The sequence below is a fragment of the Fukomys damarensis genome, unplaced genomic scaffold (assembly GCF_012274545.1).
Source record: "Fukomys damarensis isolate Sample0158 unplaced genomic scaffold, DMR_v1.0_HiC HiC_scaffold_8, whole genome shotgun sequence".
In the NCBI taxonomy this organism is placed as follows: domain Eukaryota; kingdom Metazoa; phylum Chordata; class Mammalia; order Rodentia; family Bathyergidae; genus Fukomys; species Fukomys damarensis.
This window is the reverse complement of record NW_022900920.1, coordinates 20,643,813-20,650,898: the sequence shown is the minus strand read 5'-3', so window position 1 is coordinate 20,650,898 and position 7,086 is coordinate 20,643,813. Positions and strand designations below refer to the sequence as shown.

Genomic DNA, 7,086 nt, shown 5'->3' with positions numbered 1-7,086 from the left:
ACAAGGTGGGAGCCCAAGCAGGGTCCAGGAATGGGTTTGGAAGAGTGCACAGCACAGGCCTGCTGGGGAGGGACTCTTCCAGATAAATGCACTGCCATTGGAGCTTCTGGAGAGCCCTCAACCAATCATCTGTCTCCATGTTTCACCCACATAGGTCCTGGGAGGAAAGGGTGCCTTCAAGATGACCCAGTCTATGCCAAATTATCTAACCAGGTCACCACCTCCCAGGAGCAGGTCTTCTGGATCACCAAGCTTCACGTCCCCCTGTGGCACTTCCAGTCCCCCAGCTTCTGTTTCTAAGGAGCAACACCACACCAAGCAATGCCATCTTCAAACTCAAATGCAAGTGGGTTCCAGACTGTCGCTGATGGCGGGGCTGTGGGAGGACAGAAGGAGCTACCATAGTAGAGGCCTTGCAGTGTAACTGGGGACAAATTAACACTCTTGCTTCACTTGCTCTTAATATTTGCCTTTAATGCTCACTAATTTTAGAGGTCCCGTTGCTGAGCAATGTCAATAGTGTCCCACTAGCGTTGCTGTAGATGACACCAGCGTGTGGATTTTGATAATGTCAGTTCCTGAATTACTTTTCAGGTACTGGAGGACTGTGTTAGTCAAACACACTGACTCTTCATGTGGATCTAACATGACTGACAGGTGACTGGGACAGGAAACAAAAGGTTGGCGCCTCTGCCTGCAGATTCTATCTGTCTCCTTTGCTACCTTCAGGTCAGAGTATTTTGGTCCAACTTCACACAGAGCCATATTAGTCACATAAGGAATATTTGTCTGGCACACTAATTTACAAGGTTGATCTATCAATACGGTGAATGTTTAAGTTTTTCTTCAAAATTGCATGACAATAAAAGATACAGACACACATCCCAGTGTTCTTGCCACTTTCCCAAGCAGTTTTCGAAATCCCCTTTCATGAGTGTCTTTGAGTTGTGCCTGCTTCAATAACCTGAATCAATTCAAAACATTTACCCTTCACGGGTCAATGGGGGCAGAGCAGAAATGATTGGGGGAAGAGCCAGAAGTCACACAGCACCAAACTCAGAGAATAAGGTGGACGAAGACACATGTTTTTACCACAGCTTGGTGCTCTGCAGCAGCGTTCACCACATTATTTTATCACACCATACAAAGGCACTAGCCAGAGAGGATGTCCAGAACTGCTAATGCCTCCTACTCACATAAAGGTACCCCAACCTTTAATTAAGTCTTTTTCTTTCCAGAGAGGCCCGCTTTTCATTCTGACTGAGCAACTGGACTTTAATAATTTTGGAATTTGCTCACTATGCAGCTAATGTACCTGTTCTATGGGGTGCCTCCCTGGGAGGTTTGTTCCTGTTCTTCCCCTCTTTAACCCTCATGAATCTGACAAGGATTCTTTTTGTGTGCTAACAAGCTATAGGATTCATGTTTGGATTCTCTCATTTCCACCATGGGAAGCAGGGTAATATTCTGCTTATTAACGTAAACCTCAGAACTGGCTTGGTTGGAGGTAATAGAAGTAGTTTCTGCACTAGCAGTCAGGGTATAGCCAAGAAGATGACCTTGCATTAAGGGTTTCTGGATCTCTGGGCCACTGCTTTCTCACCTGTCCAATAGAGGCAAAGGCCTGGGGCTCTCCTTTTTTAATTGATGTTTTCAGGCTATAACCAGAAAGCCAACAGCACCACGGAATGTGAGGCTCTACCCTTAAATCAGCTGCTTTAAGATGAGTGAGGCAACCTCGTGAGTGTGACCACAGTCTGACTACAGACCCTAAAGCTCCCAGAAGGCTGGAGCCTCGAAGAACTCTGGGGCCCTCGGCACTAGGCACAGCCGTGCTTCTTAAGGTCAGATTCATGTCTATGCAATGCACACCCATGCAAGAGGCATAGGCTGCCCAGGCCCATAGGGCATTAAGGACACAGCATTAGCCAAGACACAACCGAAGGCTGCTCTAGGTGTTTGCATCCTGGCTGCAGAAGAATCACCTGGGAGCTTCAAAAAGGAAAAGGGAATTCCCAACCTGACCAGTTAAAGAGCAGTCAGGAGCAGAAGACTTGTAAGAGAATATACAGGTGATTTCAATGTGCAAGAGGTGACACTACACCATGATCCAGGAGACCTCAGGCTTCCAGGTGTGGAGAAAATTAATTCTGTGCATCTTTAGGAAAATATCAATTTTGTGCTCTCACTTTAAGGATAATCTATTTTAAACTGTTATAGAAATAAAGCTTTCTCCTTGCATTAATTTGCAACAAGATTTTGTTTCCTGTTCTGACATTTAATAAAGTGAGATCAATAGGAATATTCCAGAGGGCTGTGAGAATATTTTAGACAGGTTGGCATCCACATATTTACTTGATTCTCATAAATCTTGGGAAGTATGGTCTTGGACTGAAAATGTGGGTGACACGTCCAGCATCTCAGGCTTTGGAAGAGAACTTTCTCTAGGAACTGGAATGAAAAAGCAAATGTCACTGGGGACTGGGGACGTGGTGCAGGGAAGCCACAGGCATAACAGCTCAGAAGACAGAAAAAGAAAGTTCATCCCAGATCTGAGTCCTTCTATCTGAGTGATTATCAAGTAATGATCCAAAAGTGGCAGGACTAGGAGGCTAGGTTTCCTTTGCTAGAGTTTCTGTAACAAAATACCACCACTGAGTGGCTTAAACAACAGACATTCACCATCTCACAGTTCTGGAGGCCCAAACCCCTAAAACAAGGTGTCACCAGACTTGGTTCCTTCTGAGAGCCATGAGGGAAAATCTGCCCCCTGCCTGTCTCAGCTTCTGGCAGTGTCTAGCCAGTCTTTGACATTCCTTGATGATCTCTGCCTTCTTATTCACAGAATATCTACCCTGTGTGTGTCTCGGTGTCCAAATTTCCCCTTTTGATAAGGACACTGATCATATCAGAAAAAAGGCCCACCCTAATGACCCCATTTTCACTTGATTACTTCTGGAAAGACCCTATCTCTAAATAAGGTCATGTTTTGAGGTACTGGGGATCAGGACTCCAAAGTATCTCTTTTTGGACAAATTAGGAAGAGGGGGAAAAAGTTCATTTTGGAGCTGAGTCATTCTATATGTGATAGTCATTATTAGTCAGGAAGGCCTGAGAGAGTGGTAGAACGACCACTATCAGTGGCCACGGTTTGAGAGTCTGTATCCTTCCTAAATTCATGCTGAAACTTAAGCTCCATCATCATGGTGTGGGGAATGACAAAATCATGAAGGCTTACCTTTGTGAAAGGGGGATCGATACTCTATGAAGAGTTTGAAGAGGGCCACCTTCCCTCTGTTTCACCAGGTGAGAGCACAGCAGTCATCACTTTTGATGCCTCAGCCCTGTGTGTTTGCAGCAAGAAGGCAACATGTTGGAAACAGAGCAGCCCTCACCAGAGATCAGACCTGCTAGCGGCTCCATCTTGAGCTTCCTAGGTCTCCAGAACTACAACAAGTAAGTTTTTATAAAAATCCCCCAGTTCTTGGCATTTTATTATAGTAACACAGATGGACTGAAACAATACATTGCATATTCTGAAATCCTATTGTTATATCCCTCTCCTATTATTCTAAAAGCTCAAGTCACATATAGTGTAACCCACATACAAGCCTCCTCCTTGTGCTTTCTCTCATTAACACTTTTGGTAATTATGTGTTTATTTGTAGGTAACCATGTACCCTGTAGGAAAGTCAGTCCTATAAGAATAGAGAAGGAGGATGTTTTGTTTATTGTTGTACCATAAAGGCTAGATATATTAGTCAGTCATCCATCACTGTAACAAAGTACCTGAAATAAACAATCTTCAAGGAGGAAAGGTTTATTTTGGTTCGTGCTTTCAGAGGTTTTCCATCATAGTTGCCTGGTCCTGGTGCCTTGGGCCTATGGGGCATAGTCCACCATGATAGGAACATGTGGCACAGGTCTGTTCACTTCATGTGGCAGCTAGGAAGCAAAGAGAGAATCAGGAAGGGACTTGGGTCCCAATATCCCTTCCAAGGGCAAGCCCCCAATGCCCTACCTTCCTTCCATTGGGCACCTCCTAAAGGTTCCAACACCTCCCAATTGCACTATAGGTTCAAGACCAAGCCTTCAAAGCAAGGGACTTTGGGAGGTGCTAAGGCTTGTGTCTCGATGTCCCCCAAAAGCCTCATATACTCACAGATGGAGCCTTTTGGAAGTGTGAATATAGATCTAGGGTGTGTGAATATGGATTAAGGATGTGTGAAAACTAAATTAGTCTATAGATTCATTTACATTGTTCTGGGTGTGGATGGCACCATCCAATAAGCTTGAATCCTGGGTGGAGTAAAAGAGAAAGCCAAAGGAAGGTTACTGTTTCCTGACTGCCCTACAGTAGACTGTTTCTCCTCTTCCATGCCCTTCTTCCATACCAACCTACTTTGGTGACTATGGACTGAAATCTCTACAAACTGTGAGCTAAAATAAACCTTTCTTTCTTTGACTTGCCAGCGTCCTGTATTTTGTACCAGCAATGAGAAAAGTGACATAGAGGATATTCAAGATCTAAACTATAACACTGTGAGAGTGCTCAGCACACTCTAGCTACGTAATGAATGTGAACAAAGAAAAGAACATGTGAATCATGCACCTGAAGGCACTGACGAAGTACTCGCAGGACTAAAACTAGGAAGGAAATCAGAGAGGCTGGCCTGGAGGGACATGCAGAGACCTGGAGAGAGGTGATGTCAGCTGCAAGCAAGGGCAGGGAGATGAAGGGGAGGAAACAGGTACAAATCAAAGTGGTTTCAACACAAAGGGAGGAGGACCCAAGCACCCCAGCCCCTGGGTAACTGCTAGGCCAATTGGCAGTGCTCACCCAGGCCCTGACCCTGACACCTGACAACCACCAGCCATATGGCCAGAGAGTGAGTTTTCCCACAGATGCTGGCCTTCGCTTCCTTCCCACGGCAGACTGCTGGCAGAACCTCAGGTCGTAATGCCCCAGAGAGGGTGGGCAGCTGAGCTTGCCTGGCCTTGGCAGGCAAGTGGAAATGAATAAGTGTCCCTGGACCCAGCTGGCCTGTCTTGGGCCACCCTGTGGAAGAAATCAAGCAGGATCTAGACTGCTTAGGGACACCCAGTATAGCTTTCTCCAACCACCAGTTATGGAGGCAGGGATTATGGTGCCCTCCTTGAAGGCGGCTTAGTGCAAGGACAATAATCTAAGTCAGCCTAGATTCCTTCCATATCACAGGTCAATAAACTGAGACCTGCAAGAGAGAGGAAGTGGGAACCCAAAATCAAGCCCTCCTCTTTTATTCCCTTTTATACTAAGCTCAACCTTTCTTGACCTCTTGCTTCAGGTGTAAAATGGGAATGGGCTCCCTCTGTTTCTTGAGTGTTTTACAGCTCTAGGAACTTGGACTTGATCACCACTGAGGACAGCTCCTAAACCACCACTGCCTAGTTCTTTTCTTATACTCAGCTCGCTCCACTGCTCTCAACATCTGGCTCTGGGACTGTGCTCCTTCAGTGGGTTCATCCCTCCCACTTCTCATTCATTATGTTGGGCATTGTCACCTCTGGATGATTTCTGATCCTCTTTAAAGAGGACTTTAAGTGATGTATCCCTTCAGGGTGATTCTCTCTTACATAGAGAGGTGGCATTCTTTCTCTAGACTATGGTTTGCATATTTTTGTAGGATCCCACAGTTGAGAATGGCTTTAGGAGTAGATGACCCACTGAACATCCTGAGCAAGGACGGGGAGCAATTTTAAGCTTTGGCTTCATTGAGGGATAGGTGACCCCATTCAGTTCCACTTTCTCACTTATATGTCACTTTCTCAGTTCCACAAGCCTTGACTTTCCTTAAGCCCATTTGAGATGGGAAGTTTATTTCTTAGCTCCATCAGCTCCACACTGCGCATCTGCAGCCTTGCTGTTCTCAGAAGAAAGTTCATACACACACACACACACACACACACACACACACACACACACACACACACACACACACACACACACACACACACACACACACACACACACACACACCATTTTATACTTGAAACTCTCAGGAAACTACTGGGATTGGATACTTCTTGGATTGGATAAAGGGCAGTAGTAGAACATGGCACACTGGACAGCCCATCTTACTGCTGCTGGTGGGAGTTTCCACCAGTGCAACTACCCAGGAGAACTGTGCCCACATCCAGAGCCCTCAAAGCTTTCCTGTGAACCTGACAGACATGAGTGCGTGTGTCTATCCAAATACCCAGACTAGACTAGAATGTTCCTAGCAGTATCACAATAGCCCCAAACTGAAAAGAACCCACATTCTCACAAACAGCAGAATGGAGACACAGACTGATATATTTTCCTGAGAAATATGTCAATACTACATAGCAATTTAAAAAAATAATAATCAAATACTAATTGATACATGTGCAGGGTACTCAAGAGCCCATACTGCTTTGATTCATACTTGATATTTTACAACAGACAAAGCTGGGGCCAGAAATCAGAGGAGCCACCGTGGATGGGGTTGGTGATAAATTAATCACTACAGAGACTCCTGGCTGCTGATAACCTTGATCTGGGGCATATGCATAAGTGTGAGGCAGGAGGGGAAATGGCAGGCAATGAAGTAGGAGCCCAAACAAGAACAAACAGGAAGTTGCAATCTGGCTGGATGAACAACTATAACTTTAGGTTATTATATCTAGGAATCAAGAAGTGTGTATACAACTGAGGACTGACTATGCAAAGTTTGTAAAACTACAAATATATGTTAGAGAAATGCACAGTAATCAGTCAGCACTTTCTTTATCCAACATGCTTTGCCTCTGGATCTTAAACACATGAAATGGCCAGTAAAACTGTTAGCATTGCTGCTGTTTATATTCAGTACAACGTAGATGAGGAAAACTCCGCCATTTGGACAATCTTACCACTTACAACCTGGTCTGTATCGACTGGATTTAACCTACGTAAGCATTTTGTTAGCATCTAAATGAAACACACTGGTCCATCAGGTAACAAGTCTTCTGTCATCACTTACATCATCTCCCAAGAGCTCTGAAACTATTCTTTGATTTGTGTCAGTGTTGTTAAACTTTGTA

At 44.9% G+C, this 7,086-nt stretch overlaps 1 protein-coding gene across 1 annotated transcript in view; it reads left to right on the top strand.

Annotated features, from left to right (window-relative positions):
• Positions 1-7,086, top strand: part of LOC104869360 (pancreatic lipase-related protein 2) — a 34,559-nt gene that overhangs the window by 8,437 nt on the left and 19,036 nt on the right. Inside the window, exons 2-4 of the mRNA XM_033761398.1 lie at positions 155-346; positions 3,307-3,456; positions 4,474-4,703. The gene's annotated coding sequence lies outside the window, so the exon portion shown is untranslated. The remainder of the gene's footprint in view (positions 1-154; positions 347-3,306; positions 3,457-4,473; positions 4,704-7,086) is intronic.